Genomic DNA, 26,982 nt, shown 5'->3' on the forward strand with positions numbered 1-26,982 from the left:
AATCTCCATGACCATCTTATTGAAGACGGTCTATGTTAAGAATTGCTAGAGAATGTACAGACTGGAGAGAATTCCCCAGAATGCAGTAAGCAATTTAGCCGCAAGAGGGCAGAAGAATAGTCAAACGAGCAGAGTCAGCAGCAGGAGGTCAATACAGGTTACAAAGGGAAAGAACAAAGAGTGGTCAGGCGACTGATCAGGAGTCAGAGCCAGCATATCAAACAAAAAGCAGGAGGGAGCGTCGAAGCCGAAGTCAAATACAAATCAGGTTCAGAAGCCGGGCAGACAGGTAACGAATTGGGGGCAGGGTACACGGGACGGGACAGATACCAACAAAGGGATAAAACAAATACACGGGCAGAAGCAGGAAATCAAGGCCGAGGGACGGACGAACAGAAACACGGGTCAGGACGAGGCAGGTCAGATCAGGTACTCACAGAAGCCAGAAACGAGAGCTGTTGAGCAGGAGCTATTACCAGAGCCGAACCGAAGATGCAGCGCCAAGATAGTGTTCTGCAACCTGGAAAGAAGCCACAATAGAGTTACCCCTCCCATACCCTGAATACAGCATGAAATCAGTACTGGCAGAGCCAGGCTTGAATCATGACAGTCTTCTCATGCTTCATACGTTTCCAATGCTGTTGCAGAGGGCAGCTCTATTCCAAACCCCCTCTCTGTTTCGGGTGCGGTGAACTGCTGCTGCTTGGCTCCTCTTCAACTGTGACCGTGGGCGCTCCTGTAGTCTTGTAGAGGGAAAAGGATGTGAGGACGCATGTGTATCAGACACTTAGGAAACAGGAGGAGACCACCTCCAATAAGATGGCACTGGAGATAGCGTTATGCGCAGGCGCTGACTCCGATGCCATCTTAGTAAAGAGGTGATGAAATACTTCCCAATGCTAAATGGAGAAGTGGCAACGGGGGGGGGGGGAAGGCTAGCGTGTTTTGCTTACAGTTAAGCATGGTGTGGGAGTATCAGGAGTGCTGCTGGCTGTGTGGTGCTACAGCTCATTGAGGGAACCATGAACCCAAACATACCTCCAAGATGAGGTAGAGTTGTTGAACTAGTCAAGCAGGCCTCCACCCCTAAGCCCTATTAAGCATCTGTAGTGTATGTGTGTGCGTGTATGTATATGTGTATATATATAATGTCATAATGATGCTGGGTAAGCTATACTATGGAGAATATATTGGGAAATAATATGCACTTTGAGACCCATATTGAAATGAGACGTGGACTGCGGGTGCATTGTTTATTATGTTATTTGTGTGGTTTTTCTTATTGACTAAAGGTTTTTTCCCTTTCTGTGATATTTCTATGGAGGGAATTATTTTATGTGTTGTATAATTTTGATGTTAAATAAAAATGAACCCGATTTAAAAAAAAAAAAAAAAAGCATCTGTAGTGCATCTGCAAATGGAAGGTGGAAGAGAACAACGTCTTTAACATCCACCAGCTCCATGATGTCATCATGGAGGAGTGGAAGAGGATTTCGATGGCAACTTGTGAAGTTCTAGTGAACTCCATGCCCAAGACAGTGAAGGCAGTGCTTGAAAATAATGGTGGCCACACAAAATAGTGACATTTTTGGCACAATTTGGCTATTTTGACGTAGGGGTGTTCTCATTTTTGTTGCCAGCGATTTAGACATTAATGGCTGAGTGTTGAGGTGTTATACAAGCTATGCACTGACTACTTTACATTGTAGAAGAGTGTCATATCTTAAGTATTGTCCGATGAACGATATATTAAAATATTTCCAAAAATGTGTGGGGTGTACTCACCTTTGTGATATACAGTTAGTTCCAGAAATATTTGGACAGTGACACAAGTTTTGTTATTTTAGCTGTTTACAAAAACATGTTCAGAAAAACAATTATATATATATATAATATGGGCTGAAAGTGCACACACCCAGCTGCAATATGAGAGTTTTCACATCCAAATCGGAGAAAGGGTTTAGGAATCATAGCTCTGTAATGCATAGCCTCCTCTTTTTCAAGGGACCAAAAGTAATTGGACAAGGGACTCTAAGGGCTGCAATTAACTCTGAAGGCGTCTCCCTCGTTAACCTGTAATCAATGAAGTAGTTAAAAGGTCTGGGGTTGATTACAGGTGTGTGATTTTACATTTGGAAGCTGTTGCTGTGACCAGACAACATGCGGTCTAAGGAACTCTCAATTGAGGTGAAGCAGAACATCCTGAGGCTGAAAAAAAAGAAAAAATCCATCACAGAGATAGCAGACATGCTTGGAGTAGCAAAATCAACAGTCGGGTACATTCTGAGAAAAAAGGAATTGACTGGTGAGCTTGGGAACTCAAAAAGGCCTGGGCGTCCACGGATGACAACAGTGGTGGATGATCGCCGCATACTTTCTTTGGTGAAGAAGAACCCGTTCACAACATCAACTGAAGTCCAGAACACTCTCAGTGAAGTAGGTGTATCTGTCTCTAAGTCAACTGTAAAGAGAAGACTCCATGAAAGTAAATACAAAGGGTTCACATCTAGATGCAAACCATTCATCAATTCCAAAAATAGACAGGCCAGAGTTAAATTTGCTGAAAAACACCTCATGAAGCCAGCTCAGTTCTCGAAAAGTATTCTATGGACAGATGAGACAAAGATCAACCTGTACCAGAATGATGGGAAGAAAAAAGTTTGGAGAAGAAAGGGAACGGCACATGATCCAAGGCACACCACATCCTCTGTAAAACATGGTGGAGGCAACGTGATGGCATGGGCATGCATGGCTTTCAATGGCACTGGGTCACTTGTGTTTATTGATGACATAACAGCAGACAAGAGTAGCCGGATGAATTCTGAAGTGTACCGGGATATACTTTCAGCCCAGATTCAGCCAAATGCCGCAAAGTTGATCGGACGGCGCTTCATAGTACAGATGGACAATGACCCCAAGCATACAGTTAAAGCTACCCAGGAGTTCATGAGTGCAAAAAAGTGGAACATTCTGCAATGGCCAAGTCAATCACCAGATCTTAACCCAATTGAGCATGCATTTCACTTGCTCAAATCCAGACTTAAGACGGAAAGACCCACAAACAAGCAAGACCTGAAGGCTGCGGCTGTAAAGGCCTGGCAAAGCATTAAGAAGGAGGAAACCCAGCGTTTGGTGATGTCCATGGGTTCCAGACTTAAGGCAGTGATTGCCTCCAAAGGATTCGCAACAAAATATTGAAAATAAAAATATTTTGTTTGGGTTTGGTTTATTTGTCCAATTACTTTTGACCTCCTAAAATGTGGAGTGTTTGTAAAGAAATGTGTACAATTCCTATCAGATATTTTTGTTCAAACCTTCAAATTAAATGTTACAATCTGCACTTGAATTCTGTTGTAGAGGTTTCATTTCAAATCCAATGTGGTGGCATGCAGAGCCCAACTCGCGAAAATCTTGTCACTGTCCAAATATTTCTGGACCTAACTGTACTGGACATATATGCATACTATTTGATTTTCAATAACAAATAATAATTAGTAATTGTACACATTTTCTAATAATCATCTGATGTTACAATATTTTTTACCTTTTTCTTGTAAATATGTGACTTTATGATAACTTTCATTTTTTTCTTACATGTTTTCAATAACATAACAAAAATAAAGGCAATCTCTACTTCTGTGTGTGTGTCCTTTGATGTCTAACAAGATTTGTTTTCTGTGTAAAACATTTGCCACATTCTGAACATGAAAATGGCTTTTCCCCTGTGTGAGTTCTCTGATGTATAACAAGTTTGGATTTGTCAATACAACGTTTCCCACATTCTGAACATCGACATGGCTTTTCCCCTGTATGAGTTCTTTGATGTCTCACTAAATCTGATTTCCCAATAAAATGTTTCCCACATTCTGAACATGAATATGGCTTTTCCTTTGTGTGAGTTCTCTGATGTACAACAAGATGTGATTTCACTGTAAAACGTTTTCCACATTCCATACATAAAAATGGTTTTTCTCCTGTGTGAATTCTCTGATGTACAACAAGTCTAGCTTTATCAATATAACATTTTCCACATTCTGAACATACAAATGGCTTTTCTCCTGTGTGAACTCTCTGATGGATAACAAGAGTACAGTTATCAATAAAACATTTTCCACATTGTGAACATGAATATGACTTTTCCCCTGTGTGAAGTCTCTGATGTTTAAGGAGATGTGATTTTGCATTAAAACATTTCCCACATTCTGAACATAGAAATGGCTTCTCCCCTGTGTGAATTCTCTGATGTCTATCAAGCTGTGGTTTCTGTATGAAACATTTCCCACATTCTGAACATGAATATTCCTTTTCTCCTGTATGAATTCTCTGATGTCTAACAAGATCAGAGTTCTGTTTAAAAGATTTCCCACATTCTGAACATGGATATGGCTTCTCCCCTGTGTGAGTTCTTTCATGTATAACAAGATTTGATTTCTGTTTAAAACATTTCCCACATTCCGAGCATGAAAATGGTTTCTCTTCTTTAAGAGCTTGCTCATATTCAACAGTCCTATGATTTTTCGATTGTATAACTGTCATTGGTGAAGCAGAAGAAAGGACCTGTTGAAAATGATCACATGGAAGTTCTTTTCTAAGAAGGTCTTGAGGTATATTTGAGATAATGCCATGTTCTCCGTATGTATCTGGTGTAATACCATGATCATCTGCTGCAAAATTTGAAAATATCAGATATTCCTCCGAGCTCCTGGTACAGTCATCTGCCAAATATAATAGTGATTTTATCATTTTTCAATAACACTGCTTTCAAGGCGTGTCAATATAATATATTTTATACATTTTCATACAAATTGTAATACAATAGACATCGTATGGGTACCACCAGATATAGGGGGAGGACAGAGAATGATAAATGTATAATAAGTACAATATTACTGGCTTAAATAGATCCATATAAATAATTATTAAATAAATAAAATTCTAATCATCAATGTGCAAAGTGCATCATTTTATTAATGAACTAATATGCGGCTCATTCAAATTGCACAGTGCATTACAGTTTTATTAATACGCATAGTATAACCCACATGCAATATCACTGGCCATCCAGCAGGGGGAGCTCAGAGTGGAAAATGCGCTTTCACATACAAAGGTTTCTTTTATTAATATAATTAAGGTGCAAAAGTGCATAGAAATCAAATTCAAATGTGAAGGCACTATCACATAAACGCTGCAGTTATATAAGGAATTCTTAAATGACGCTAGAAAGAAGCCTATGCAGCTACAAAGGGCTCAGGATAGCAAGTGTCAATGCGCAGTGGTTACACGATACATATTCACTACGATCAGACACCCACACGGGGGAGTTGAATGCGCATAAGGAGATTCTCCAAACTACTAAGAGTATAAGGGAGCACAGCACATTGTCATTATGATTGAAAATTCACCCATCAGTATAAATTAATTTTATAGTACTTAAAAAGGTACAGGATTCAGCCTCTGTCCACCCCCACCACTCCAACATACGTTCGTTGAACTTCCTCAGGAAGCACTCTCTGCACTGCATGTGGGTTATACCATGCGTATTAATGAAACTGAGCCGCACATTAGTTAATTAATAAAATTATGCACTTTGCACATTGATGATTAGAATTTTATTTATTTAATAATTATTTATATGGCTCTATTTAAGCAAGTAATATTGTACTTATTATAAATTTATCATTCTCTGTCCTCCACCTACATCTGGTGGTACGCATACAATGTTTATATACTGTTTGTTTTTAAATTAATTGTTAATAAAAAGATCATTTAGGCCTTATACTATTGTTTTCTATATTATATTTAGTTTATGGCCCTGTCTATATATCTCAAAAGGTGTGCTGTGGTTACTAAATTGTAATACAAAATCAATTTTCAGTTAAGTAAAAAAAGTAGAGAACAAATAAGGGACTACTAGATTATGATGTTAGGCCACCAGTTACGCAATTTCAATTTTTCACCTCTCTTTTGGAACAGTCTTCTCTATAGGTTCATGTTTCACATTTCCTGTCACCAATCGTTAAAATTGATATGACCAGTGCAGACTCATAAAAGTTGCCTCTAACTCAGCATTATTAGGTGGTTCTTGTCTTATACCTTCCCTGACAAATACATGAAGTCTAGCACAGAGCAGGGGGAGGATTTAGAAGAAGCCATGAATTTGGAACACGTGATTTTGTACTAATTTTTATGGAACTAAGCAGTGGATTCAAGAAAGGAGAACAACTCCTTTATATTCTTTTATACATGGTGGCAGTCAATAGAAATATTGGCTTTTATCATGAATATACAGTGCCTACAAGTAGTATTCAACCCCCTGCAGATTTAGCAGGTTTACACATTCGGAATTAACTTGGCATTGTGACATTTGGACTGTAGATCAGCCTGGAAGTGTGAAATGCACTGCAGCAAAAAAGAATGTTATTTCTTTTTTATTTATTTTTTTTAAATTGTGAAAAGTTTATTCAGAGGGTCATTTATTATTCAACCCCTCAAACCACAAGAATTCTGTTTGGTTCCCCTAAAGTATTAAGAAGTATTTCAGGCACAAAGAACAATGAGCTTCACATGTTTGGATTAATTATCTCTTTTTCCAGCCTTTTCTGACTAATTAAGATCCTCCCCAAACTTGTGAACAGCACTCATACTTGGTCAACATGGGAAAGACAAAGGAGCATTCCACGGCCATCAGAGACAAGATCGTGGAGGGTCACAAGGCTGGCAAGGGGTACAAAACCCTTTCCAAGGAGTTGGGCCTACCTCTCTCCACTGTTGGGAGAATCATACAGAAGTGGAAGGCTTATGGAACTACTGTTAGCCTTCCACGGCCTGGACAGCCTTTGAAAGTTTCCTCCCGTGCCGAGGCCAGGCTTGTCCGAAGAGTCAAGGCTAACCCAAGGACAACAAGGAAGGAGCTCCGGGAAGATCTCATGGCAGTGGGGACATTGGTTTCAGTCAATACCATAAGTAACGTACTCCACCGCAATGGTCTCCGTTCCAGACGAGCCCGTAAGGTACCTTTACTTTCAAAGCGTCATGTCAAGGCTCGTCTACAGTTTTCTCATGATCACTTGGAGGACTCTGAGACAGACTGGTTCAAGGTTCTCTGGTCTGATGAGACCAAGATCGAGATCTTTGGTGCCAACCACACACGTGACGTTTGGAGACTGGATGGCACTGCATACGACCCCAAGAATACCATCCCTACAGTCAAGCATGGTGGTGGCAGCATCGTGCTGTGGGGCTGTTTCTCAGCCAAGGGGCCTGGCCATCTGGTCCGCATCCATGGGAAGATGGATAGCACGGCCTACCTGGAGATTTTGGCCAAGAACCTCCGCTCCTCCATCAAGGATCTTAAGATGGGTCGTCATTTCATCTTCCAACAAGACAACGACCCAAAGCACACAGCCAAGAAAACCAAGGCCTGGTTCAAGAGGGAAAAAATCAAGGTGTTGCAGTGGCCTAGTCAGTCTCCTGACCTTAACCCAATTGAAAACTTGTGGAAGGAGCTCAAGATTAAAGTCCACATGAGACACCCAAAGAACCTAGATAACTTGGAGAAGATCTGCATGGAGGAGTGGGCCAAGATAACTCCAGAGACCTGTGCCGGCCTGATCAGGTCTTATAAAAGACGATTATTAGCTGTAATTGCAAACGAGGGTTATTCCACAAAATATTAAACCTAGGGGTTGAATAATAATTGACCCACACTTTTATGTTGAAAATTTATTAAAATTTAACTGAGCAACATAACTTGTTGGTTGGTAAGATTTATGCATCTGATAATAAATCCTGCTCTTGTTTGAAGTTTGCAGGCTCTAACTTATTTGCATCTTATCAAACCTGCTAAATCTGCAGGGGGTTGAATACTACTTGTAGGCACTGTACTGTATGAATATTGGAGCACTGGGGATCAGTAAAGTAATTTCAGCACTGTCCTTAGTAAATCATGGTTGTCAGTTCTTGTTTTTTTCACTGCCTGCCTAGCCTAAAGGCTATGGAACTCAGTAACCACATGTATGACTAAAGGCTGCTTTACACACAATGATATCGCTAGCGATCTCGTTAGCGGTGTGACACGCCCGATCGTAGATACGATTTGCCGAGATCACACATAGGTTGTTTTATGACCGGCACTACAAAAACGACCTATGTGTGATCTCGGCAAATCGTATCTACGATCTGGCGTGTCACATCGCTAACGAGATCGCTAGCGATATCGTTGTGTGTAAAGCAGCCTTAAGTGTCTATAGTTAATAAAGTTGGACTTATCTCTTTTTGGCATTGAACTTTACTTTTGATCCCTCATAGCTGTTTTTTCACCTTTTATGTTCATACATTTTCCCTCGGGGGAGCATTTTCCCAGCACTGGTCACAGGATATGCTTTGATTTATCAAGAACCGGCACAACACAAGCTCAGCTTCTCCCTTCTCTGCTTTCTAAGGCTAGGTTCACACTTCCGTTAAATTGTATCAGTCACAATCCGCTGCTCTGGTAAACAACTGAATCCGTTTGGCGGATTCCGTTGTTCCCATAGACTTGTATGAGCGGCGGATTGTGACTGATGATGCTGCGTTGCACCCTCCGCCCGACTGATCAGTCGTGGAATGACTGACCGCGGGGCGGAAAGAACGCAGCCTGTAACGTTTTTTGAGCAGCGCCATCCGTAGGATTTTGTTGCGCATGCTCTCTCTGGCTCCCTGCACACGTAACCAGGATACACATTGGGTTACCAAGCAATGCGTTTTGGTTAATTACCCGATATTTACCCTGGATACGGGTGCAGGGAGGCCGACACTTCCCCGCTCGGCTCCGCCCACTCCCGCACTCTGCATGTGTACACACACACACACACACACTCACTCACCTGTCCCCAGCCCTGCAGTCCCCACGGCACTGACGTCCTCAACGCTACGGCCCCGCTCGGCTCCGCCCCCTCGCGCTCCGCCCCCCTCGCTTAACCCCCTCGCGCTCCGCCCCCTGCACACAACGGAGTCCGACAATGAATTCTGTTCTTTGTCATCCGTTGTACAACGCATCGGTCACATGCATCAAGCAACGCATGTTACTGATGCAAAACAACGGAAATGTGAACCTAGCCTAAGGCGTCCTTCTCATGTTCACGTTTGCAGTACGTGTGGTATGTATTTTTCACAGTTACCCCCATATATTCATTATGACCTATGGGGCTGCTCCCATGTCCATGTTTTTACACTGACCTTGTGTCTATACAAGCCACAGAGACATGTTTGTTTTTTTATGGTAGTACCGATGACAAGGGCCAATACAAGTCTATGGGTCCATTACAAACACGTACATGACGCTGATGGCATCCGTGTGCTGGGCATGTTTAACATTTCAAAATATAAGCTTTGTACTTTATCTTTTTAGTGATACGTGAAAAACACTGATGACACACTGATAGTAAAAATGGACAGAGAGATAACACACTGACTGACACCTGTACCACTTTTTCACATACGTGTTTTATATGGATGTGTGAAGGAGGCTTAAGGCCGTTTATCATAACCACACCACACACTGTCAGACACATACAACAATTGTCCATCATTCATTCCCTCACCACCTGTCATCAGCTGTTCATATTGTCACATCGTGGAGTGAAGCATTTTGATGCAGTTTTGATGCTTTTTTTTGCCAGAAAATGCAGAGTTGGTGCAGAAACGTCTGTACCCAAATACTCAATGTGCACGCATTGCCTAATCCGGTAATCTGGCATTGAGTTCAATGACTTCACCAAGTTCACCTCAGGTCACTTCACCTGAGGTCACACCTGGGGTACCGTGGGAACCCCAGCTGTGACTGCAGGTGAAGTCATTGACCTCAATGCCGGATTACACAATGTGTGTACATTGAGTATCTGAGTGCAGACATTTCTACACCAACTCTGCATCTTCTGGCAAAAAAACCCCACTGAAACCACATCAAAACGCATGCAGTTTTGATGCTTTTTTTTGCCATGAGATGCAGAGTTGGTACAGAAAGTACCAGAGAGTCTGCACTCAAATACTCAATGTGCACACATTGCCTAATTTGGTAATACGGCATTGAATTCAATAACTTCACCTGATGTCACAGCTGGGTTCTCTTCGTACCCCAGGTGTGACCTCAGGTGAACTGACCTGAGGTGAACTCAGTGACTTCACCTCATTGGTGAAGTCCTTGAACTCAAATGCCAGATTACTGGATTAGGCAATGTGTGCACATTGAGTATTTGGGTGCAGACATTTCTGCATCTTCTGTCAAAAACACATCAAAACTGCATCTAAATGCTTCTGCTTTTGATGTGGTTTTTTTTTGCCAGGAGATACAGAGTTGGTGCAGAAATGTTGGCAACCTCAGGTCACTCAATGTGCGCAAATTGCCTTATCAAGTAATCCGGCATTGAGTTCAAAGAGTTCGCCTGAACTTAGGCAACTGAGTTCAGTGGGTACACCTCAGGTCAGTTCACCTGAGGTCACAGCAGTGATACCGTGGGAATCTCCAACTGTGACGTCAGGTTAACTGACCTAAGGTGAACTCACTGAACTCAATGCCAGATTAGGCAATGTGCGCACATTGAGTATTTGTTTGCAGACATTTCTGCACTAAATATACATCTCCTGGCAAAAACTGCACTGAAACCGCATGTGTTTTTGGTGAGGTTTCAGTGTGTTTTTTGGCAGGAGAAATGTCTGAAACCAAATATTCAGTGTGTCAACAACGCCTAATCCGGCAATCTGCCAGTGGGATCAACTAACTTCACTGAGAGCAGTGAGAGAGCCCCGGTGTGTGAACTCTGGTGACCTGACTGCTAGATTGCCAGACTGTCGGATTGTGGGACCCGGCGGCACAGCAGTCTGACAGGTACTGGAGCTCACAGCTACTGGGTCTCCATGCAGCTGTGAGGCCAGGAAACCTTAGGAGGCTTTAAAAGGGAATTTGTCACCAGGTTTTTGCTACCACATCTGAGAGCAACATAATGTAGAGACAGAGACCCCTATTCCAGCGATGTGTCACTTGTGTGGCTGTTTGCTGTCATTTTGATAAAATCAGTTTGCTTTACTGCAGATCTAGAAGTTATTTGAATGTGGAGCTTTACATCCCAGCCCACAACACTGATTTGCAGCTTTTGTCCATTTAACATGCCAATCGGTATTGGGGGTGGGGCTATGTAGAGCTCATGAATATGCTTGACTACCTGGCAGCACGCCAAGTAGTCCTCTAATGGTAATCTATTGCTGATTAAACAGTGATTTTATCAAAACTTCACTAAGCAGTCCAGTAAGTGACACATTGCTGGAATCAGGGTGTCTGTCTCTACATTATGCTGCTCTCAGATTAGGTGGTAAAAACGTGGTGACAGATTCCCTTTAAGAGAGCCTTTAACGTTCCTTGAGTTTCCAGCTGCTGGGACATCTGGAGACTGAACTGTTACCACAGTTCACAGCCTCCAGGTGTCACAACAGCTGGGAACTCCAAGAAACGTAAAAAGGCCCTCTTAAAGGCTCCGTTAAGCTTTCCTGGCCTCACAGCTGCCGGACTGTTGGATTGCGAGACACATTGCCACAGCAATCCGACAATCCGGCAGTCAGGTCACTGGAGGTCACACTGGGGCTCCCCGCTGCTCTCAGTGAAAGTGAAACCTGCTGCCGGATTGCAGTACACAGCCGCACAGGAATACAGCAGCAGGTTTCACTTTCCCTGAGAGTAGAAGGGAGCCCAAAGTGTGAATTCTGATGACCTGACTGCCAGATTGTGGGACACGGCGCCACAGCAATTTGGCAATCCAGTAGTTGATTGCAGGTCACCGGATGTCATACTGGGGCTCTCCGCTGATCTCAGTGAAAGTGTAAACCATTACAGGATTGCCGTTTGGCCATCCAACAGCCCAACAATTCAGCAGCACATTCCACTTTCACTAAGAGCAGTGGCTTGTACTTTCATTGACTGCAGCGGGAAGCCCCCAGTGTGAACTCCAGGAACCTGACTGACGTCAATACTTCTCACCGCCAGGTCCCCCTGCTGCCGTCAGTGTCTTACAAAATCTGCAGGTTATCGGGGACCACCGCTTTTTATAAAAAAAAATTATTTAAATAATTTTAAAAAAGCTGCATGGGATGCCTGTTATTTTGATACACAGCCAAGATATCGCACACAGCTGGAGGCTGCAGCCATCTGCTTTATCTGCGCTGGGTATCAATATACGGTAGACCCTATGTAATTTTTTCCAATAATTTATTTATTTTTACACTCTACTAATCACAGAAGGCGGCAGAGAGGGTGGGCGTGGGCAGCAGTAAATATGTATGATATCTAATGAGCAGACCTATAAGTAGTATGACAGACGCGGGGAATCTCAGTAAGTGTTATTTTCATGCTTTTAATCCCCGTAATTCTCTGACATTATTCGCAGAAGCTAACTGTGAGTCATAAATGCATCCAGGCATCTTACTCATGCTGTTCCCATTTAGTTTCAACACTTTTCCATCCATTTCAACAATTTTACAGCCCTCCCAGACCAACTTCCAAGGTCCTCCTAATAATTATTTGAATTTCCCATTGACTTGCATTGAGCTTGTTATTCATGATGAATACACAAATAATTGAAACTATTAAGCTCAAATAATCCGAACAGTGAAATATTCGGGTTTGGATTATTCGAGCCTAATAATTTCAATCTCTAGTCCTGAGTTTGAATTCCCGGCACTGACGAGCTTCGAAAGTCTATTTAGCAAGTATATGTTAGAGAGAACTCTGAATGCAGAAGTATCTCTTCTGAAGCGGAGAAAAAAAACGTGAAAAAGTGATTTTTTTTTTCTTTGTTTAAGCTTTAAATCTTTAGGTTAAAAAGCCAAAAAAACTCAGTGTAACATACTGTACCCTAAAAAAAAACGCCCAAAACCAACACATAATTGTAGCAGCCAATGATTCTATCACTACTCACCTGTGTCTGTAAGAATCTCCTCTTTACACCACTCATCACCACTCACATATGTCTCTGTAGTAATAATATGGGTCAGAACTTCACCCTGAAACAAATATTGTAAAAATCATAGAGATGGAGAAGTCGTGTGAAATTATTTTATAAAATAGAAAGGATAGCTAATAAATGAACATAGTGTCTAAAAATGGGACCTTCGTATTTGGCATTCACCTCCCCTAGGCATATAAAATGGTCAGGCCCCCAAATGGTTAGTCAGACTAAGGCCCCTTTCACATTGCGTTTCAGTGGCTCCGTCGGGGCATCCGTCCGAAATCCCGCCCCTCCCCCCACAAAACGTGTTTCAAATAAATGCGCCGACAGGGCCATTGAGTATAATGGAGCAGACGGAGCAAGCGTATGCTCTGTCTTGCACCATTTTCGGGTGTATATGCTTTTTGGAGGCGGACACCCGAATGTAGTCTGCTACGTCTGGTCATACACCTGCAGGAAGTGTATAGACCCAAAAATGGTACGCTTGCTCTGTCTGCTCCATTATAGTCAATGGCCCCATCGGCGCATACATCCGAAACACGTTTTGTGGGGGGAGGGCCGGGATTTCGGATGGATGCCCCGACGGAGCCACTGAAACGCAATGTGAAAGTAGCCGAAGGGTTTGTGCATATGTTGTCTATTTTAGATGGATTCTGTCAAGAACCCACCTGAAAAACAATGAACATATGCACTGCAATGTCACAGAGACTTGTTATGTCTGGCTTTTGCAACTTCTATTAAGCGTGTTGGACTTTGAAAGCCATGATACAGCTAAAAGAAGTGACCGGTCCATTCAGGCGCATTCTGTTTGGAAGCCTCCACTTTGTTATATATGGAATAAAGAAAAAAAAAGAAAAAAATACACCTGTATAAAAAGTCAGAAAAGATGTCAGAAAAGACCCTTATAGGGGTTATCTGGGACTTTGGGGGTTTTCTTATTGGGCTAAGAATTTACAAGCAGGTAAATACGATCTACACGTCTGTTCTACCCTGCGATGACCTCTCGCAGCTCAGGCAGTGATTCTCATGTGTGTGACCTCAAGTCAACATTGAAGTGTCTTCACTTCTGGCCTGCTCTATTGACAGGGTGTCACTGCTAACCTCATTCTAGATTACAGTGACTGATAGACCACAGGAGCCGGCTGCCAATCAGCATTGACATCAGCAGTGATTATCCATCAACAGAGCAGAGTGGAAGAGAAGAAGCTGTGAATTGGAACAGAGCAGTATAGACAGGTAGATAACAACTACCCACTGTAAGTTTATAGCCCAATAGGAAAAACTCCAAAGTCCCGGTAAACCCTTAAAGGGAAAACGCCAACCGTGTTTCCTGAAGAGTCCTGTGCTTCAAAAACTGCAGCTACACCGGGGTCTAAAAGATTCCATGTGCAGTTATCTTAAGTGCATGTGCTCATGAAATCTTTTTAAGGCGAGATATGGAGCAGTAAAGACACACTAAAAGGAATGAGCAAATGCACTGCAATGTCAGAATATCTTGCGGTTCATACTTTCAGTCTTTTGAGCTTCAGTAACTGCTTCAGGCTTCCGAAGATGTGAAACGCTTAAAAATGCAGTCCATTCTTCAGATGACTAATGTTTAAAAAAAAAAAAAGGATGCTTCAGACCAAAAGATGCAAACATTTCCTGAAGCATCTTCTGCTTGAAAAACTATGCTGAGTTTGCAGAGAGTTAAAATACATTGTGTGCACACACTCTTTAGGAAGTAGTTAAGGCCCCCATACATATTAAGCTGGGTTTACACACTGCAACATCTCAAACGATATCGCTGTAACGTCACCGGTTTTGTGACGCAATAGCGATGTCGTTTGCGATGTTGCAGTGTGTGAAACCTATCAGCAACCTGGCCCCTGCTGTGAAGTTGCTGATCGCTACAAATCGTTCAGGACGATTCCTAGGTCCTTTGTTTCCCGCTGTGCAGCATGCATCGCTACAAAGTTTCAGTGTGTGAAAGACTTTGCAGCGACTTTGTTAGCAACTTCCCTTTCAAAAAGCTGCTTATCAACGTCCCCAACAACCAGCTAGGTCGCTCTGCAGGTCCGGATCGCTGTTGCGTTGTTGGCCAGGTTTGCCTGTTTGACAGCTCACCAGCGACTCACCAGAGACTTAGGGAGGTCGCTGTTACGTCACAAAACCGGTGACGTTACAGCGATGTCCTTTGCGATGTTGCAGTGTGTAAACCCAGCTTAAGACTAAGGTCAGCCTCAGCTGCTGATACCAATGGGTTTTGCTGATAGTTTAATGTACATAGGTGCCTCTGAGTGATAATAACAATGGAGATAATGTCTTATTTTGGACTCCAGATTCTTTTGTTCTCTAAGAGATAAGCTGCTGCCAGACATGTCAAGCAGCAGTTCTCTTGTCATTTGGCAGCAGCGAGGCATTAACCCAGTTTCTCCTCTCCAGCATTGAAGCAGCAGTCCTCGGCAGATTGATGGAGATTCGGAGAGAGTCGGGAGGCTTAAATATGGCCTCATTCAGACACTTGTATTTTCAGTCTCTGTGTTGCCAATGTGTGCAATGACCAGTACACTGACCCTAAAATGATCTGGCATCAATAAATTAAAGATTGCTATATTAAAATTAATACATGCTGAGAACCTTCAGTAGGACATGCATTCAACACCAGGACCACCATCAGTACATGAATAAAGCACCAGAACCATTCATTAGCGCATGAATAAAGTGTAAGAACCCAGATCAGTACATGCACCAGAACCATCATCAGTATATGAATAAAACTCAAACCATCATAAGTATGTGAATACAGCACCAGAACCATCATCAGTACATGAATATAGCACTAGAACCACAGTCATGAATACAGCACCAGAACTATCATCAGTACATGAATACAGAACGAGAAGTACATGGAAAGCTCACCAGAGCAAGCAGTATATGAATGCATCTCCAGATGCATTGTCACTATATAAATACAGCACCAAAATCATCACCATTACAGGAATACAGAACCAAAACCACCATCATTACATAAATACAGCACCAAGATAAGTACAGAAATCAATCTCAATATTAGGTCAGCCTCAGGGATAAACAATTGTATTGCATGAACTTGAAAATACCAGTATGTCCTTAAATGATAAGGAGATAAAAGGAGATTAACGGAGGACCATAAAAGTAACCATAGCACTGCTTAGGTGTAGGTACTAGCACTATTAAACATTTAAAAAGTTTCCAGGAGCCTGGAGAGATCAGACATGTTTTTGGTCTCTCCAAGCTCAGATGTAGCAGAGCCAAGACTGTCGTGGGATGTCGTCTGGATTACGGCGGAACTTCGAGGGTCTTTTGGGGGTTAATAAAAAGGGGAAAGAGGGTGCTTTATTTTATTTGAAATAAAGGATTTTTCTCTGTGTTTGTTTCTTTTTACTTATAGGACTAGTGATGGGGGATCTTATAGACCCCTACCCATCACTAACTTTGGGCTTGATGACACTTGTGCGCTGCCATTTAACCCCTTATTACCCCGACTGCCACCGCACCAGGGCAATCGGGAAAAGCTGGGTAAATGGCCAGCATTCTCACATCTAATGGATGTGATATAGAAGGGTTAATCGTTTTTGTATCTCTAGAATTTAAATACTTTATTATTACATTAGTATATTTTGTTTAAGTTCATAGCCGCTGTGTAGTCTCTCTAAAAATTCAAGGTCGGGGGGCGTGTCCTGGCTATGAAGGAGTGAGGACGTGACTTGTCTTAGCTCCTGCCACTGGACTTTATAACTGATGATCCACGCAACTGAGGACTCTGTAACACAGGCTATGCAGCGGAGGAGACGAGGGAGATCCCAGGGGTGCAGCAGCAGAGCTTCACAATCGGAGGAGAGAGGGATCAAACACTTTTTATCCAGGCCGGGGCAGAGAGAAGCTTCACAGGTGGCACCCAAGATGGCTGCTAAGGCTACACAGGAGGTGAGCTCAGCGTGCAGCAGTGAGATGGCAGCTATGGAGATGCAGGGAAAGGCTCAGCAGCTGACGCGACTGAGAGGAGAGACCACCCGGAGTGAAGAGGAGATACAGAAGATAAGGCCAGACAGCCCAAGATTGCAGGTACAGGGGAAACCCAGAGTGAGAAGCACGGGGGAAGTGCCTGCTGATACAAACAGTAGCCCTGAAGCCTGGAGGCCTCTGGAGGGGGAAGTAACGTCCTCTCTTATAACACACATGCAGGAGTGTGAGGAATTTCAGGAGGGGGGACACTGCACTGCAAATGAGTTACAGGTCCCTGACAGAAGTGAGACTGTACCCAGGGAGAAGCACAACATAAATCTAAAGTTACCAGATGCAGACAAGCATGCAGGGTCAGGGCCAGCCATAACAACAACACAAGAGTCAGGAGTTCTGACAGAGCTTAATGAGATGCGGGCACGTTTCTCAGCTATACCCACCAGGGAAGATATGGAGGCATATATAACCAGGCTGGAGCAGGCGTACCGCACAGAGCTGTCAGCCCTGAAGGGGGAGGTGGAGAGAGTGGACACCCAGAGTCAAGTGCAGGCAGCTAAAATTCAGAATATGGAGGACACTTCACAGGCCCACGGGGCACTATTAGAACAACACTCCCGCCAAATACAATACGTGGTTGAAGCAATGGATGATGCTGAAAATAGGGGCCGAAGAAACAATCTCAGAGTGCGTGGCCTGCCTGAGTCTGTCGAGTCCAAGGACTTACATGGTACCCTTCAAGTGATCTTCAATAATATTCTGGGTGAACCATCAAGCCAACCCCTGGAATTGGATAGAGCGCATAGAGCGTTGGGCCCCAAACCAGCCCAGAACGACCGACCTCGGGATGTGATCTGTAGGGTCCACCGCTATGTTATTAAGGAGGCCATTCTGTTTAAGCTCCGCAGTGGAGTATCACCATCGTATGAGGGGAGCCAAATCCAGATTCTACAAGATCTATCCCGTTTTACCTTACAAAGGAGAAGAGCTCTTAAACCTCTGCTGGACATTCTCCGCTCATACGAGTTTCCATATAGCTGGGGGTTCCCCTTCCGCCTGCAGGTTCGGCACGCGGGACGAATGCATGTTCTTCGGTCTCCGGCGGATTTACCCTCGTTCACCGCGGCCTTGGACATTCCATTAGTGCCTATAGAGGACTGGCCGGACTTTCCAATGGGGGGGGAGTCACTGTCCCAGCCGGTGATCGGATGCGTGGCTCTCATAGAGAAAGAGGAGGGAGGCCGGTCTGATGTATAAGAGAATGGTGGATTAAATTGTTCTAGTATGTTTTTGGTTATAGGATCACAGTACGATGGAGTCTATCCTCTGGTCCTGATGGGAATTTCGCGTTGTGGGGTTATTGTATCGCCCTGGACAGGGGGGTGGGGGGTTCCCTCCTTCCATCCTGGGTGTAATGGGGGGCGCCCCTCAACATTATAAGGTACAATACCCTCTCAAAGCCCCTTCTCCCTTCTTTATACAGAGCTTTAGTTGCAAATCAAAATATATATAGTCAAAAGCTGTTTTTTAGTCCAGGGCAGGGGGCTCCTTTGTGGAAAGTTCCCTCCCTGATTGGGATAACACGCCACAGGGTAGTGGCGTAGGATTAACATCCCTGGTATATAGAGATTCTTATTTTTCTGCATTTACCTCTAGTCTATTTGACCAAGTATAAGGGTCACGTTACGACCCTACAGGCAAGAGGTGCTTTGACCTTTTTGCCTACGGTACTCTCTCTTTGTTTGTAGTTTCCTTCATATACTTAATCCTTCTACCCCCCTCCTCCTTTTTTTTTTTTTTCTCTCCCCCTCTCCTAACTTTCTCTATTCTCTCCACCCACACCTCTCTTCCCATCCCCATCTTCCCGGTTCCTCACCGTTCCTCCTCCTCAGAATGACGCAGATTACCTTTGGCTCATTGAATGTGAGAGGCCTCAATGTCCCGCAAAAACGGTCTCAGGTATTCTTTGACATGCATAAGAAACGAGTCCATATATTATTGATTCAGGAAACACATTTCAAAACTGGTCACCTCCCTAACTTTAAAGACAGATATTACACCAAATGGGTCCATAGCACCAACCCAGAGTCAAAATCAAAAGGGGTGTCTATAGGCATCCATAAAGCCCTGGTGCACACGGTTCTGGACACGAGAGTGGACACTGAGGGAAGATTCATTTTTCTGAAAATTAATGTTAATTCATCTATCTTTACCATTGTCAATTGGTATTTACCAAACAGAGATCCGGCGACGTCCTGCTCCTCTCTCCTGTCATCATTGGATGAATTTGCAGAAGGGACCGTGATCGTGGGTGGCGATTTAAACTTCACTTTGGACCCTAAGGTAGATACAACTTCGGGACACAATTTTCTCTCTCTCAGAAAGCTAACAAAAGTTAAACGCTCAATACAAGAGCTTCGATTGGTAGATGTGTGGAGAACGTTACACCCAGTGGAGCGTGACTACACATACTTCTCCCCGGCTCACTCCTCGTACAGCCGCATAGACCTGTTTCTTGTGAGCCAAAAGGCTCTGACTTGGCAGATACAGGCCTCTATAGGCAGTATATCCTGGTCTGACCACGCTCCTATATTCCTGAGCCTTACTATCCCAGATGGGGCAGGGAGGCCGTGGTCTTGGCGGCTGAACGATAGTCTGCTTGGGGATCAGGGGTGCATGAAGGATCTACAGAACACGATTGATGAATTTTTAGAAATACACTCAGAAGACCCCACAGCCCTTCCCGTGCAGTGGGAGGCACTTAAATGTGTGTTGAGAGGGGTTTTGATCAAACATGGGGCTAGGCTTAAGAGAGAGAGAGCCCAAACCATTTTGTCCCTACTTCAGAATATTTCAGATCTGGAAAGGGCCCATAAGAAGACATTATCACCTTTGACACTGGCGGAGCTAGTCAAAAATAGAGAGGAGCTTAAATCGATTCTCGACCGACAGTATGAGCGACATAGGACTAGAATAAAAAGATTCCTCTATGAGTATGCAGATAAATGTGGTAGACCACTAGCTAGGATTCTACACCCTAGGGGAGACCCCAGCCACATTCCCATGATTAAACAAGCAGACGGCTCTTCGACTCAGAACCCAACTCTCATCGCGGAACAGTTCCAAAAGTATTATAGAGACCTATATAACATAAAGGGCAAATTTGGAGACATGCCACATGACGCATTAGAAAATAAAATAAACGACTACGTATCCAGAACGGCCCTACCGGTTATACCCAGTGCTGAGGTTGAAAATTTAGAGAAGGACTTTACAGAAGCAGAAGTGGCATCTATCATTAAAGAATCTCCCTCAGGCAAAAGTCCGGGTCCAGATGGGTTCACCCCTAAATTTTATAAAATATTCCAAACTCAGCTATCCCCGTTCTTGACTAAAGTATTTAATTCCATCTCAGAAAATTCCCAATGGGTGGCGCAATCTCTCGAAGCCCATATATGTGTTATCCCCAAACCGGGGAAGGATCACATGTTAGTTACAAATTACAGACCCATTTCACTGATCAATCTAGACCTAAAACTTTTTTCCAAAGCCTTAGCCAACAGACTTGCTCCTTCCTTGCCCGGGATAATACACACAGATCAAGTGGGGTTCGTACAAGGTCGGGAGGCGCGTGACAATACCAACAAACTGTTCCTCCTGATGACCCGGTCGAGGGCTCATTCTCTTCCCATGTGTTTACTCTCAGTGGATGCGGAGAAGGCCTTTGACCGGGTCAGTTGGAATTTCATGATGGCCGCTCTAAAGCAGGTGGGTTTGGGCAAAAAATTTTTAGATAGGATTGCGTCCCTTTATTCGAGACCCTCAGCAAAAGTTAGGACGAATGGGTTTCTGTCGTCATCGTTTCAGGTCCACAATGGAACAAGGCAAGGATGTCCATTGTCACCTCTGCTCTACGTCATTGTCATGGAGCATCTAGCGGTCGCCATAAGAAATAATGCTAGTATCCATGGGATAGAGGCCGGGGGAGGGAATCGCAAGTTAGCTTTATTTGCTGACGACCTTCTCATGTTTATTTCCCAGCCACACATATCCTTCCCGTCTTTGCTCAAAGAGTTCGAGGAGTTTGGTAACTTAAGTAATTTTAAAGTGAACTTCTCTAAATCAGAGGCTATGAATGTGACCCTGTCGGCGGAAGATCTAGCCCGTACAACCCAAAATTTTCCCTTTAAGTGGCAACCGTCAGCTATAAAATATCTGGGGGTAGTTGTACCTCGGGATCCAACAAAAATTATGCATCATAATTTTCTACCCCTGTTAGAGAGGACAATTAGGGATTTAAAGAAGTACGACAAAAAAAGACTATCGTGGTTTGGGCGTATCAACGCTATTAAAATGGATGTTCTTCCTAGGTTTCTTTTCTTGTTCCAAACGGTACCTATTCAGCTGCCGGGGAGTTACTTTTTCAAAATTCGGACGGCTTTGTCAAGGTTCGTTTGGGGGAATAGGAGACCTCGGACAAGCATAAAAACTCTTACCAGACACAAAAATAATGGAGGGGCAGGGCTCCCAAATTTCCAGTTATACTACAGGGCAACTATTCTAACGAGGATAATGGATTGGCACTTCCATAGGAACTCGAAACAATGGGTCGCGATCGAACAGGACGGATTGGGAGTCCCTTTGCACTTCCTCTCATGGATGGGAAAGGAGAGTAGGTCACAGATAGAGAAGGGAATGGAGTTTATTTGGACAGTGATGGGGACGTGGGACGGTGAGGTTAAGAGGGGTTCTCTCTCACAGGGGAGGGGTCCACTTACCCCCCTCTTTGGCAACCAGGAGTTCCCTCCGGGGCTTCATTCCAATAAATTTCTGGGATATACTCGGGTGGAGGAAACTCGTTTTTTTCATGTGCTCCAGGGAAATACCCTGCCCCCTTATGCATCTCTACGGGCCACAGGGAGAGAGGTTTCCTGGATAGAATATATGCAGCTGAAATCGTTTCTATCCAACCAGGACAGGGAGAGGAAGTTGAGGACCCCCCCTACTCCATTTGAGAAATTGTTCTTGCAGGGTTCGTCACCTGGGCATGTCATCTCTCTTATTTATAAAATGCTGAACCAGAGAGACATGTCGGACAAACCCAAATTTGTCTATAGATGGGGAGAGGAACTGGGAGAGGACATTTCGGAGGACAGATGGAGCAGGGCGTTTCTGTGGACCCACAAACTTTCTCTGGCTTGTGCCGCCCAAGAGAAAAACTATAAAATTCTCACAAGGTGGTACCAATACCCGACCAAATTGCATGCTATCTTTCCCTCAGTGTCCGACATGTGCTGGAGATGTGGTACAGAAAAAGGGTCTATGTTACATATATGGTGGAGCTGTGCTAAATTGCAACCATTCTGGGACTCAGTGTTTTCTCTGTATAAAAAGATGAGTGGGGGTGAGGTGGAGAGATCTCCCCAGGTGGCCCTCCTCTCTATCCTCCCAGGTTCATTCAAGTCACAAAAGAGGGACCTGCTGCGATTTTGTTTAGCGGCAGCCCGTATAATTATTCCCAGATACTGGAAACAGACTAGATGCCCCACGTTAGCTGACTGGGTAGAGGAGATGGCAAACCTCCAGAGAATGGAGGAACTCACAGCTGAACTTAATGGGCTCACGGAAAAATTTATCACAGTGTGGGGACCGTGGATTACGTTCATGGAGTCTCCTGAGTTCACGGTGAGTCTGGCAGGTTATTTGGGATGAGAAATGGTGGCATACCTTGTCTTCCCCTCTCCCCACACACTTTTTTCCCCCACCCCCTCTTTACCCTACTTTCTTCACTCTATTTGATTCCTTCTTTTCTAAGCTTATATCTGTTCTTTTTTTTTTTTTTTTCTAGTTTTCTACTTTTTCTTAAATTTTTATTCAATAACTTAAAAGGGGATTGTTTTATGCTGAGAGTGGTCTTGTCAATTATCAGGAAGACATGTTTAGCTGGAACTCTGATTTCTAGTGTATGGATTGTCATGGAGTGTTAGCATAAGGATAGCTTATAGAGTTCCAATGAAATCTACAATGTGATGTTATTTTTGTCATTCCGAAACTGAGAGATCACTGTTTATGTATTATAATCTTTATAAATGTTCAAGATGTATGCTTGATTTATAAACTTAATAATAATAAAACAGATTTGAAATAAAAATTCAAGGTCTTATTATTGTCTAGAATATTTTCTTATATTATATGCAAGACTCTATATTTCTGTATTTCTTAGGCGGGCTTTGCACGTTGCGACATCGCAAGCCCATGCTGCGATGTCGCACGCGATAGTCCCCGCCCCCGTCACAGGTACGATATCTTGTGATAGCTGGCGTAGCGAAAATAATCGCTACGTCAGCTTCACATGCACTCACCTGCCCTGCGACCGTCGCTCTGGCCGGCGACCCGCCTCCTTCCTAAGGGGGCGGGTCGTGCAGCGTCATAGCGACGTCACACGACAGGCGGCCAATAGCGGTGGAGGGGCGGAGATGAAAAGGATGTAAACATCCCGCCCACCTCCTTCCTTCCGTAGAGCCGCCGGCAGCAGGTAAGGTGAAGTTCCTCGCTCCTGCGGCGTAACACACAGAGATGTGTGCTGCCGCAGGAACGAGGAACAGCATCGTACCATCGCTGCAGCAAAATTATGGAAAAGTCGGAGCTTGCAACGATGATATGATAACGACGCTTTTGCGCTCGTTTATCGTATCATCTAGAATTTACACACAACGATGTCGATGTGCGTCACTTTCGATTTGACCCCACCGACATCGCACGTGCGATGTTGCAACGTGCAAAGCCGCCCTTAGACTTAAAGGTCATATGATCAACTGGTAAATTTCCACTAGGAGCATTTATACTATATCACATTGGACTGTAAAAATTATCTGTGCACTGGCTAATAAATGGAAACTGATCATGCTCACAAGAATGCAGATCTTTTCTCCAAGCGCTCGATATTGAACATGCCTATCCCATAAGCTGACCTTTGAGTCAGAGCAGAAAAGCTACATCAGATGCAACAATTTTGGGGCGGTTGCAGGCTGCTATTTTTAGGCTGGGAGGGCTCCCAATAACTATGGGTCTCCCCAGCCTGAGAATACCAGCCCGGGCTTTATCGTGGCTAGGTATCAAAATTGGGGGGGGGGGGGAATTGTGTGCTGTTTTTTTTAAATTTAATTAATTAAAAAAATAAAAAGGAAAAATGTCGCATGCAGTTCTTCCTATTTTGATACACAGCCAAGATAACTGCACAGCTTAGGGCTGCAGTCTGTAGCTGTATACTTTACCTGTGCTAAATATTATAATATGGGGGACCCTGCGCCAAATGTTTTATTTATTTTTACAGTACGATATAGGCCCGCAGACAGGGCCTGTGATTGGTTGCAGGCAGACGCTGTCACACAGGCTGGGGGCTCGTCTGACTGCAACCAATGACAGACGCTAGGTTGGCCTGCGGGCGGGGAAAGCAGATGAGCAATAATGAGTGGCCCAGGAGAGAGGCCGCAGGTGCAGCACACAGCCATGCAGAAGCCTCAGCAAGTATGAAGTGCTTGATTCATTCTTATTTTCTTTATTTTTCATTTATTTTTTTTTTATACCCAGAGTTGTCGGATCTGGATCAACACCCAGAATCCCGGGCTTGAGTCTGGCACTCGAGTATGTTTGAAACCGCCCGGATCCGGACTTTTACAGTCCAAGTCTGCCCATCACTAACTATGATCTAACACTGTCTATGCCTCATGCTGCCCCATCTTCCTGACTATTCAACTCTCTATCATACGATACACAGCTGCCATGGAGAGATGAACTTGGTTGGCTACAATATATATGTAAGCCTTAGGGCGGCTTTGCACGTTGCAATATCGCACGTGCGATATCGGTGGGGTCAAATCGAAAGTGACGCACATCCGGCGTCACTTTCGACATCATTGTGTGTAAATCCTAGATGATACGATTAACGAGCGCAAAAGCGTCGTTATCGTATCATCGGTGCAGGCTCCGACTTTTTCATAATTACGCTTCCGCGACAGGTACGATGTTGTTCCTCGTTCCTGCGGCAGCATACATCGCTGTGTGTGAAGCTGCAGGAGCGAGGAACATCTCCTTACCTGCCGCTGGCGGCTATATGGAAGGAAGGAGGTGGGCGGGATGTTTACATCCTGCTTATCTCCGCCCCTCCGCCGCTATTGACCGCCTGCCGTGTGACGTCGCTATGACGCCGCATGACCCGCCCCCTTAGGAAGGAGGCGGGTCGCCGGCCAGGTGAGTGCATGTGAAGCTGGCATAGCGATAATTTTCGCTACGCCAGCTATCACAAGATATCGTACCTGCGACGGGGGCGGGGACTATCGCGTGCGACATCGCAGCATCAGCTTGCGATGTCGCAACGTGCAAAGCCCGCCTTAGTGTCCAAACATTCATCCACAAATGATAGAAGTACCCAGATTGTGCCAAAAAACATTCCCACATTATTAATCCACCTCCACCAGCCTGAAACGTTAATGATGATGGATGTTTTTTCTTCATCACAACATCCTCAGTATAGCCATGATACCATTGCAAGGAAAATCCTCACATGGTTGGTGGTTTTCAAAGTAATGATCCTGGGTAATGTAGTACCGATGACCTTATTTTAAATCACTGAGATAATTCAATATTCCAATTTTAATGTGGATTTCGGCTGAATTGATCACTTGATTTTATACTGCACTCAGGGGTCACACGCCTCACTCCATACATTGAAGCTCCAATCAAGAAAAAGCACATGTCTGTAATAAATTGGCTGTTCAGTGTATAATACTGGTAAATTATAAATACTGAGCACAAGGCATTCACAGCCGTCTACACATCATAGGGAGATCTCATGACATCTTCTCTCCATCTACCTGATCATCCTGAGGAACATCGAGATCTTCTTCTTTACAGTCCTGTGGAAGAAGAGGACGGGGACATCTCTCTGGTGTTGTCCTCTCACTGGATAGAACTGGAGGAAACACATACAGGGACTGAATTCATTCTTTACATACAGATAATTATAGGCCATGTGTATTTAGTCCTGTCTATTACCTGGTGATGTGAGGGGCTGGGGATCTGCCACCATGACGTCCGTGTACAGATCTTTGTGTCCTTCTAAATACTCCCACTCCTCCATGGAGAAATAGATGGTGACATCCTGACACCTTATAGGAACCTGACACATACAATGATACCGTCATCCCCCGATCCCTTCATAGCGTTACTGTATAATGTCCCAGCATTCCCAGCAGTGTCACCTCTCCAGTCAGCAGCTCAATCATCTTGTAGGTGAGTTCTAGGATCTTCTGGTCATTGATGTCCTCATGTATCGGGGGGTGAGGTGGAGGCCTCGTGATTGGGCTCAGGGGTCTTCCCCGTCCCTCAGACACAGGGTCCTGACAGCGCTCACTAGAGGTCTTCTTCACTACTGTGTAATCCTGGATATGGAGAGACACATTAATAAATCTCACTACAGACATTTCCAGAGTCCTCACCTCTACAGTTCTGTCCATCTGTTATTCCCATAGATAAGAATGATGTAATGTGACGTCATCAGAATCTCTCACCTCTCCAGTAAGCCGGAAGAGGATCTCTAGGGTGAGGTGTAATATCCTCTCCGCCATCTTGTCCCTGTCCCTATCCATCCTTGATGGGTCAATCAGGAGAATTCTCTTCTATAGAAGATCTGAGAGGATCCGATATTGTAGGGACCTGAATGGGGAGAAGATGACGATGTAACATCAGAAAGATCCATGTAATAATACAATGAGAGGAGAACGACTGAGGGGAAACGTAATGAGGAATCTCCACATACCTCCACCTGCAGAGCAGCAGTTGAGCCTAGAATGTATGGGCTCCTTCGAGGTTAATATGGCTGTTCTGTGCTTACAGGACCTGTGATGATGTCACATGGAGGGGAGGAGTCAGGGGTCACATGATCAGCTCCTCAGTGTGTGCAGGACTCTGCTGTGCTGGATGAGGTGAAGTTTATATGTGGGGTCAGGAGGGGTTTACAGTGTGGATG

General features: G+C 44.1%; 1 pseudogene; it reads right to left on the reverse strand.

The window, feature by feature from the left end:
* LOC142311952 (uncharacterized) overlaps nt 1–26,982 on the reverse strand; it is a 195,615-nt pseudogene that overhangs the window by 103,764 nt on the left and 64,869 nt on the right.

The sequence above is a fragment of the Anomaloglossus baeobatrachus genome, chromosome 5 (genome assembly GCF_048569485.1).
Source record: "Anomaloglossus baeobatrachus isolate aAnoBae1 chromosome 5, aAnoBae1.hap1, whole genome shotgun sequence".
Lineage (NCBI taxonomy): Eukaryota > Metazoa > Chordata > Amphibia > Anura > Aromobatidae > Anomaloglossus > Anomaloglossus baeobatrachus.